At 45.9% G+C, this 10000-nt stretch overlaps 1 pseudogene; it reads left to right on the forward strand.

The window, feature by feature from the left end:
- LOC118382415 (contactin-associated protein-like 2) overlaps positions 1-10000 on the forward strand; it is a 385396-nt pseudogene that overhangs the window by 243633 nt on the left and 131763 nt on the right.

A 10000-nucleotide genomic window follows, 5' to 3' on the forward strand; every position in this document is an offset into this window, starting at 1 on the left:
AAAGATTTTACTGAGTTACGGTTCATATAAGGAAATCAGTCAATTTAAATAAATTCATTAGGCCCTAATCTATGGATTTCATCTTTTAGTCACAGATACCTTAAGAAAAAGTAGGGGAGTGGATCAGAAAACCAGTCAGTATCTGATGTGACCACCATTTGCCTCATGCAGCGTGACACATCTCCTTCCACATCTTAATTAGTGACATGTCTGGTGAATATGCAGGCCAAGAACTGGGACATTTTCAGCTTCCAGGAATTGTGTACAGATCCTTGCGACATTATCATGCTGAAACATGAGGTGATGGGGGATGAATGGCATGACAATGGGCCTCAGGATCGGTACGGTGTGTCTGTGCATTAAAATTGCCATCCATAAAATGGAACTGTGTTTGTTATCTGTAGCTGATGCCTGCCCATAACCCCATCGCCAGCATGGGGAATTCTGTTCACAACGTTGACATCAGCAAACCGCTCGCCCACACAACACAACACACTGTCTGCCATCTGCCCGTTACAGTTGAAACCGGGATTCATCGGTGAAGAGCACACTTCTCCAGCGTGCCAGTGGCCATCAAAGGTGAGCATTTGCCTACTGAAGTCAGTTACAATGGCAAACTGCAGTCAGGTCGAGACCCTGGTGAGGACGATGAGCACGCAGATGAGCTTCCCCGAGACGGCTTCTGACAGTTTGTGCAGAAATCCTTCAGTTGTGCAAACCCACAGTTTCATCAGCTGTCCCGGTAGCTGGTCTCAGACGATCCCGCAAGGTGAAGAAGATGTGGAGGTCCTGGGCTGGCGTGGTTACACGTGGCCTGCGGTTGTGAGGCCTGTTGGACGTACTGCCAAATTCTCTAAAACAACGTTGGAGGCAGTTTATGGTAGAGAAATTAACATTCAATTATCTGGCAACAGCTCTGGTGGACATTCCTGCAGTCAGCATGTCAATTGCACACTCCCTCAAAACTTGAGACATCTGGGACATTGTGTTGTGTGACAAAACTGCACATTTTAGAGTGGCTTTTATTGTCCCCAGCACAAGGTGCACCTACTACTCTTGATATGCCACACCTGTCAGGTGGATGGATTATCTTGGCAAAATGCTCACTAACAGGGATGTAAACACATTTGTGCACAGAATTTGAGAGAAATAAGCTTTTTTTTTTCAGCTCATGAAACATAGGACAAACACTTGATATTTTTTTCCGATGTACTTGCATTCACACACTGACGCACAGCATTGTTCCACTGCTTCAGATTCCTCTACAGAGTGTCTCTCAGTATTTCCCTCCCTCCCTCTAGACCTACAACAGGCTTTGTATAGCACTAATTAACACTCTGTCCTGAGAGCACAGCCGTCAACTCACCTCCCTCCCCCTTCCTCCCCCTAGATCCTCTGTCTCACCTCCGACTCACCCTATTAACACCCTCCTCCGCTTGTCAGTGTCATGTCTCCTCTCTTCTGCTTTCTCTCTTCCCTTCTTCTTTCTACAGTATTCATTTTCTTATTTTTTCATCTCTCTCTCTCTCCATTGTTCTCTCTCTCTCTCTCTCTCTCTATATATATATATATATATATATATATATCTTTCCTTTTCCCTCATACGTCAGCTATAATTGCCAGTATTTGCTGTTAGATTTGATACCAGAAGAAATTAGATAGTGGAGTTACAACTAATCCATACAGTGTATTCGTAGTTTTCAGACCCCTTCACTTTTTCCACATTTTATTACGTTTCAGCCTTATTCTAAAATTGATTTTTTTAAATGTTTTCTCTCATCAATCTACACACAATAGCCCATAATGACAAAGTAAAAACTGTTTTTATAAAAATAAAAGTAAATAAATATCTCATTTACACAAGTATTCAGACCCTTTACTCAGTACTTTGTTGAAGCACCTTTGGCAGTGATTACAGCCTTAATTCTTATTGGGTATGATGCTACAAGCTTGGCACACCTGTATTTGGGGAGTTTTTGGGGAGTTTCTCCCATTCTTCTCTGCAGATTCTCTCAAGCTCTCTCATGTTGGATGAGGAGCGTTGCTGCACAGCTATTGTCAGGTGTCTCCAGAGATGTTCGATCTGGTTCAAGTCCAGGCTCTGGCTGGGCCACTCAAGGACATTCAGAGACTTGTCCCAAAGCCACTCTTGCGTTGTCTTGGCTGTGTGCTTAGGGTCGTTGTCCTGTTGGAAGGTGAACCTTCGCCCAAGTCTGATGTCCTGAGCACTCTGGAGCAGGTTTTCATCAAGGATCTCACTCTGCTTTGCTCCGTTCATCTTTCCCTCGATCCTGACTAGTCTCCCAGTCCCTGCCGCTGAAAAAACATCCCCACAGCATGATGCTGCCACCACCATGTTTCACCGTAGGGATGGTGCCAGGTTTCCTCCAGACGTGACGCTTGGCATTCAGGGCAAAAAGTTCAATCTTGGTTTCATCTAGCCTGAGAAACTTGTTTCTCATTGGTCTGAGAGTCCTTTAGATGCCTTTTGGCAAACTCCAAGCGGGCTGTCATGTGCCTTTTACTGAGGAGTGGCTTCCGTCTGGCCACTCGGCCATAAAGGCCTGATTAGTGAAGTGCTGCAGAGATGGACATTTCTCCCATCTATACACAGGTTCTCCCTCTCCCTCTAGACCTCTCAGACTGACCATCATGTTCTTGGTCACCTCCCTGACCAAGGCCCTTCTCCCCCAATTGCACAGTTTCACCGGTCGGTCAGGAAGGATGAGGCCACTGTGTTCTTGTATTATTGGGGACCTTCAATGCTGCAGAAATTCACCAGATCTTCGCCTCGACACAATCCTGTCTCGAACCTCTACGGACAATTCCTTCAACCTCATGGCTTGTTTTTTGCACTGACATGCACGGTCAACTGTGGGACTTTATATAGACAGGTGAGTGTCTTTCCAAATCATGTCCAATCAATTGAATGTACCATCAGTGGACTCCAATCAAGTTGTAGAATTATCTCAAGGATGATCAATGGAAACCGGATGTCACCTGAGCTCAATTTCAAGTCTCATAGGGTCTGAGTACTTATGGAATAAGGTATATCATTTGTTTTTTTAATGGCAAAAATTCAAAAAGCCCGTTTTCGTGTTTGTGTTCGTCAGTATGGGGTATTGTGGGTAGATTGCTGAGTATTTATTTTATGTAGTCAATTTTAGAATAAGACTGTACCGTCGGTCTATATAGTTTCAGAATGCAGTCTATGTAAGGGATAATCTACGAGGGGCTGTGTGTTCTGTGGAAAACAATGAACCATGTAGAAGGTTCCACGACGCGCTAGCGGAGTCAAACTGACCTTCCACGGAGTTGCAGTATTTTCCAGAGAACGCCTAGAGCCCTGAGTTGATGATCCCTTTCATACCATGGCTATAAATGAACACATTTGCCACTAGAAATGTGTTAATTTGCCAGTAGAAATGTGTTCAGCGTCCACTGACATAACTAGATAGCAACAGTAGTTGCCGTGGTAACAAAACAAACAGACTTGCTAGTTCAGCGAACCAAACCATCAGTTCTAGCAATACTGTTTTCAATTCGACTTTCGCTTTCAAAAGCAGCTCAAACAAGACTTGCTTATAATATAGAATTAATGATGGATGTTAATGCAATGAAACTGTACCGCACACTAATACCACTTATAACACCAAATAGATTTTTAAATACCCAAGATACATCATACAAAAATACAGTGATTGTATGTGTGTGTATGTCTAGGTGAGTGCATGCATATACACGTGCCTATAATGTGCTGCTAGGTACAGTAGTTGAATCGTTAACTAACTGAGTTATTCCCGACAGCTTGACTGCTTTTGCTCAGTGCAGAACTGCCCAGCCAATCTCCTTAGCCCTTGGTGTGTCTGTTTAAAGCCTGGCTTCCCTTATACATTCTTGGCTTTAATTCATTCATTAATATGAGTACTGAAGCATCACAGTACAGACACTTAACAATGACACATGCAGTAACATTTAGGGAGCACCAAGACATCTTAGCAGATGAGAAAATGATTTTTATGCTGTTCTATCTATCTATCTTCTCTTTGTCTCACCTCTCTCTCCACTGTAGTTGAGTTTTGGTGGCATGCCCTACAGTGGTAAGCCAATGGGAGGGGGGATGAAGAACTTCCGAGGCTGTATGGAGAGCATCAACTACAACGGAGACAACATCACTGATCTGGCACGACGCAAGAAGCTAGACACCTCCAGCTTTGTAAGTTACACACAGCTGTCACTGTCTACCTCTCTGTTTCTCTCTGAATCTCCATCTATCTCTGTTTCTGCCTCTGTCTCTCTCTTTGTACAATATATTATCAAATTACCTTGTCAAATGTAATAATTTGTCATAGCAAACAACTCATTTGATGAATGATTATTTGATAACTAATGATAATCACAAGTAATGATAAGAATCTCCCTCCCTCCCTTTCTCTCTCTCTCTTTCCGTAGCGCAATCTGTCATTCTCTTGCATGGAGTCTCACTCCTTCCCAGTTTTCTTCAACGCCACCAGCTTCCTGCAGCTGCCAGGAAGAGCCAATCAGGATGTAGTATCACTTAGATTCCAGTTCCGCACCTGGAACGCCAACGGACTCCTCCTCTTCAGTAACCTTGACGACGGAACGCTTGAGATCGCCCTTGACGACGGGAAGATGGGAGTTCACTTCAACATGACGCAGACGAAGAACACCAGGATAGCAATATCATCAGGTAGGAGGGACAGGAACACACACTGAACTGCACACACACACATTTATTTTTTATTTAACTAGTCAAGTCAGTTAAGAATAAATTCTTATTTACAATGACGGCCTACCCTGGCCAAACTCGGACGACACTGGGCCAATTGTGCGCCGCCCTATGTGACTCCCAATCACGGCCGTATGTGATACAGCCTGGATTCGAACCAGGGACTGTAGTGATGCCTCTTGCACTGAAATGCGTTAGACCACTGCGCCACTCAGGATCAATTTAACCAGACACACTGTTCGGTTCTGACAGAGTGAAAAACGAACGGACAACTAGTCAAAGCTCAAACCAAGTTCATTCATCACAGATGAATAGAAACAGGTAGAAACAGCTGAAAAGACAACGACATGTTTCCACCAGCACAGGTATTTATACCCTCCTGTAGGCGGAGTCTCCTGCTCACACCTCTCAACACTACATCAGTGTTGCTAGGCAGGAAGTTAAGAGACATGGAAGAAAGCTGTTCCTTCTCCCTTCGTCTAACCTGACCTGACATTCCTCACTAATCCACAGCTATTCAACCTTATCAGTGACCACAACCAAGTGATTGCCTTCTCCCTTACTTAGTAACTTTTCCAGATCCATACTTCATATCCACCCTCCATTGACCCCACCATACACATTCCTCACACATGTAACTATTAACTTCTAGTATAGCAAGTATTTCAATCTAGAACCCAACAACACACACACACACATACTGATCCACACACACACACACACACACACACACACACACACACACACACACACACACACACACACACACACACACACACACACACACACACACACACACACACACACACACACACACTTAACCACACACATACATATCCACACACACACACACACACACACACACACACACACACACACACACACACACACACACACACACACACACACACACACACACACACACACACACACACATAACCACACGCACACATATCCACACACACACACACTTAACCACACACACACACACACACACACACACAGACACACTAACACACACACACACTAACACACTTAACCACACACACACTTAACCACACACACACACACACATATCCACACACACACACACTTAACCACACACACACACACACACACTTAACCACACACATACACACAAACACAGACACAAACACACCTAACCACCCACCCATCAAACACGTCTGTGTAAATATCTTATCCTGCCATCTCGTTAGCGATGATGATTGCCTCTACCAGCTAATGACTAATTAGCAACAATCAGATGGGTACAGCAAGGTCGTTGTCGTGGTTACGCCGCTCATTGTTTTGATGCTGTTGTCAAGGAGGAGACACTGATGATCGCTAATTACATGATTGTGCAGTAAAGTGTGAAAATATGTTTTTTCCAAGAAAATATACCCCTGTCTGCCTTGAGATACTTCCAAACTAAACGCTAGAAACACACTACTGCAAGGTTAACGAGGACACATTACCTCTTACTTCCATCTTTGATAGACAACATCTCTCTCTCTCTCTGTTCCATTACAAATCAAATCAAATCAAATGTTATTTGTCACATACACATGGTTAGCAGATGTTAATGCGAGTGTAGCGAAATGCTTGTGCTTCTAGTTCCGACAATGCAGTGATAACCAACAAGTAATCTAACTAACAATTCCAAAACTACTGTCTTATACACAGTGTAAAGGGATAAGGAATATGTACATAAGGATATATGAATGAGTGATGGTACAGAGCAGCATAGAGTAGATGGTATCGAGTACAGTATATACATATGAGATGAGTATGTAGACAAAGTAAACAAAGTGGCATAGTTAAAGTGGCTAGTGATACATGTATTACATAAGGATGCAGTCGATGATGTAGAGTACAGTATATACGTATGCATATGAGATGAATAATGTAGGGTAAGTAACATTATATAAGGTAGCATTGTTTAAAGTGGCTAGTGATATATTTACATCATTTCCCATCAATTCCCATTATTAAAGTGGCTGGAGTTGGGTCAGTGTCAATGACAGTGTGTTGGCAGCAGCCACTCAATGTTAGTGGTGGCTGTTTAACAGTCTGATGGCCTTGAGATAGAAGCTGTTTTTCAGTCTCTCGGTCCCAGCTTTGATGCACCTGTACTGACCTCGCCTTCTGGATGATAGCGGGGTGAACAGGCAGTGGTTCGGGTGGTTGATGTCCTTGATGATCTGTATGGCCTTCCTGTAACATCGGGTGGTGTAGGTGTCCTGGAGGGCAGTTAGTTTGCCCCCGGTGATGCGTTGTGCAGACCTCACTACCCTCTGGAGAGCCTTACGGTTGAGGGCGGAGCAGTTGCCGTACCAGGCGGTGATACAGCCCGCCAGGATGCTCTCGATTGTGCATCTGTAGAAGTTTTCTTCAGCCCTCAACCGTTCAGTTTTCTTCAGCCTCCTGAGGTTGAAGAGGCGCTGCTGCGCCTTCTTCACGACGCTGTCAGTGTGAGTGGACCAATTCAGTTTGTCTGTGATGTGTATACCGAGGAACTTAAAACTTGCTACCCTCTCCACTACTGTTCCATCGATGTGGATAGGGGGTGTTCCCTCTGCTGTTTCCTGAAGTCCACAATCATCTCCTTAGTTTTGTTGACGTTGAGTGTGAGGTTATTTTCCTGACACCACACTCCGAGGGCCCTCACCTCCTCCCTGTAGGCCGTCTCGTCGTTGTTGGTAATCAAGCCTACCACTGTTGTGTCGTCCGCAAACTTGATGATTGAGTTGGAGGCGTGCGTGGCCACGCAGTCGTGGGTGAACAGGGAGTACAGGAGAGGGCTCAGAACGCACCCTTGTGGGGCCCCAGTGTTGAGGATCAGCGGGGAGGAGATGTTGTTGCCTACCCTCACCACCTGGGGGCGGCCCGTCAGGAAGTCCAGTACCCAGTTGCACAGGGCGGGGTCGAGACCCAGGGTCTCGAGCTTGATGACGAGCTTGGAGGGTACTATGGTGTTGAATGCCGAGCTGTAGTCGATGAACAGCATTCTCACATAGGTATTCCTCTTGTCCAGGTGGGTTAGGGCAGTGTGCAGTGTGGTTGAGATTGCATCGTCTGTGGACCTATTTGGGCGGTAAGCAAATTGGAGTGGGTCTAGGGTGTCAGGTAGGGTGGAGGTGATATGGTCCTTGACTAGTCTCTCAAAGCACTTCATGATGACGGAAGTGAGTGCTACGGGGCGGTAGTCGTTTAGCTCAGTTACCTTAGCTTTCTTGGGAACAGGAACAATGGTGGCCCTCTTGAAGCATGTGGAAACAGCAGACTGGTATAGGGATTGATTGAATATGTCCGTAAACACACCGGCCAGCTGGTCTGCGCATGCTCTGAGGGCGCGGCTGGGGATGCCGTCTGGGCCTGCAGCCTTGCGAGGGTTAACACGTTTAAATGTCTTACTCACCTCGGCTGCAGTGAAGGAGAGACCGCATGTTTTCGTTGCAGGCCGTGTCAGTGGCACTGTATTGTCCTCAAAGCGGGCAAAAAAGTTATTTAGTCTGCCTGGGAGCAAGACATCCTGGTCCGTGACTGGGCTGGGTTTGTTCTTGTAGTCCGTGATTGACTGTAGACCCTGCCACATGCCTCTTGTGTCTGAGCCATTGAATTGAGATTCCACTTTGTCTCTGTACTGACGCTTAGCTTGTTTAATAGCCTTGCGGAGGGAATAGCTGCATTGTTTATATTCGGACACGTTACCAGACACCTTGCCCTGATTAAAAGCAGTGGTTCGCGCTTTCAGTTTCACGCGAATGCTGCCATCAATCCACGGTTTCTGGTTTGGGAATGTTTTTATCGTTGCTATGGGAACGACATCTTCGACGCACGTTCTAATGAACTCGCACACCGAATCAGCGTATTCGTCAATATTTTCATCTGACGCAATACGAAACATGTCCCAGTCCACGTGATGGAAGCAGTCTTGGAGTGTGGAGTCAGCTTGGTCTGACCAGCGTTGGACAGACATTTACATTTACATTACATTTAAGTCATTTAGCAGACGCTCTTATCCAGAGCGACTTACAAATTGGTGCATTCACCTTATGACATCCAGTGGAACAGCCACTTTACAATAGTGCATCTAAATCTTTTAAGGGGGGGGGGGTGAGAAGGATTACTTTATCCTATCCTAGGTATTCCTTAAAGAGGTGGGGTTTCAGGTGTCTCCGGAAGGTGGTGATTGACTCCGCTGTCCTGGCGTCGTGAGGGAGTTTGTTCCACCATTGGGGGCCAGAGCAGCGAACAGTTTTGACTGGGCTGAGCGGGAACTGTACTTCCTCAGTGGTAGGGAGGCGAGCAGGCCAGAGGTGGATGAACGCAGTGCCCTTGTTTGGGTGTAGGGCCTGATCAGAGCCTGGAGGTACTGAGGTGCCGTTCCCCTCACAGCTCCGTAGGCAAGCACCATGGTCTTGTAGCGGATGCGAGCTTCAACTGGAAGCCAGTGGAGAGAGCGGAGGAGCGGGGTGACGTGAGAGAACTTGGGAAGGTTGAACACCAGACGGGCTGCGGCGTTCTGGATGAGTTGTAGGGGTTTAATGGCACAGGCAGGGAGCCCAGCCAACAGCGAGTTGCAGTAATCCAGACGGGAGATGACAAGTGCCTGGATTAGGACCTGCGCCAGACCTCAGCGTGGGAGTCTCTTGTTTTAGTTTCTGCTTGTAGGCAGGGATCAGCAAAATGGAGTCGTGGTCAGCTTTTCCGAAAGGGGGGCGGAGCAGGGCCTTATATGCGTCGCGGAAGTTAGAGTAACAATGATCCAAGGTTTTACCACCCCTGGTTGCGCAATCGATATGCTGATAAAATTTAGGGAGTCTTGTTTTCAGATTAGCTTTGTTAAAATCCCCAGCTACAATGAATGCAGCCTCCGGATAAATGGTTTCCAGTTTGCAAAGAGTTAAATAAAGTTTGTTCAGAGCCATCGATGTGTCTGCTTGGGGGATATATACGGCTGTGATTATAATCGAAGAGAATTCTCTTGGAAGATAATGCGGTCTACATTTGATTGTGAGGAATTCTAAATCAGGTGAACAGAAGGATTTGAGTTCCTGTATGTTTCCTTCATCACACCATGTCTCGTTAGTCATGAGGCATACGCCCCGCCACTCTTCTTACCAGAAAGATGTTTGTTTCTGTCGGCGCGATGCGTGGAGAAACCCGTTGGCTGCACCGCATCGGATAGCGTCTTCCCAGTAAGCCATGTTTCCATGAAGCAGAGAACGTTGCAGTCTCTGATGTCCC

Source organism: Oncorhynchus keta, chromosome 4 (genome assembly GCF_023373465.1).
Source record: "Oncorhynchus keta strain PuntledgeMale-10-30-2019 chromosome 4, Oket_V2, whole genome shotgun sequence".
NCBI lineage: Eukaryota > Metazoa > Chordata > Actinopteri > Salmoniformes > Salmonidae > Oncorhynchus > Oncorhynchus keta.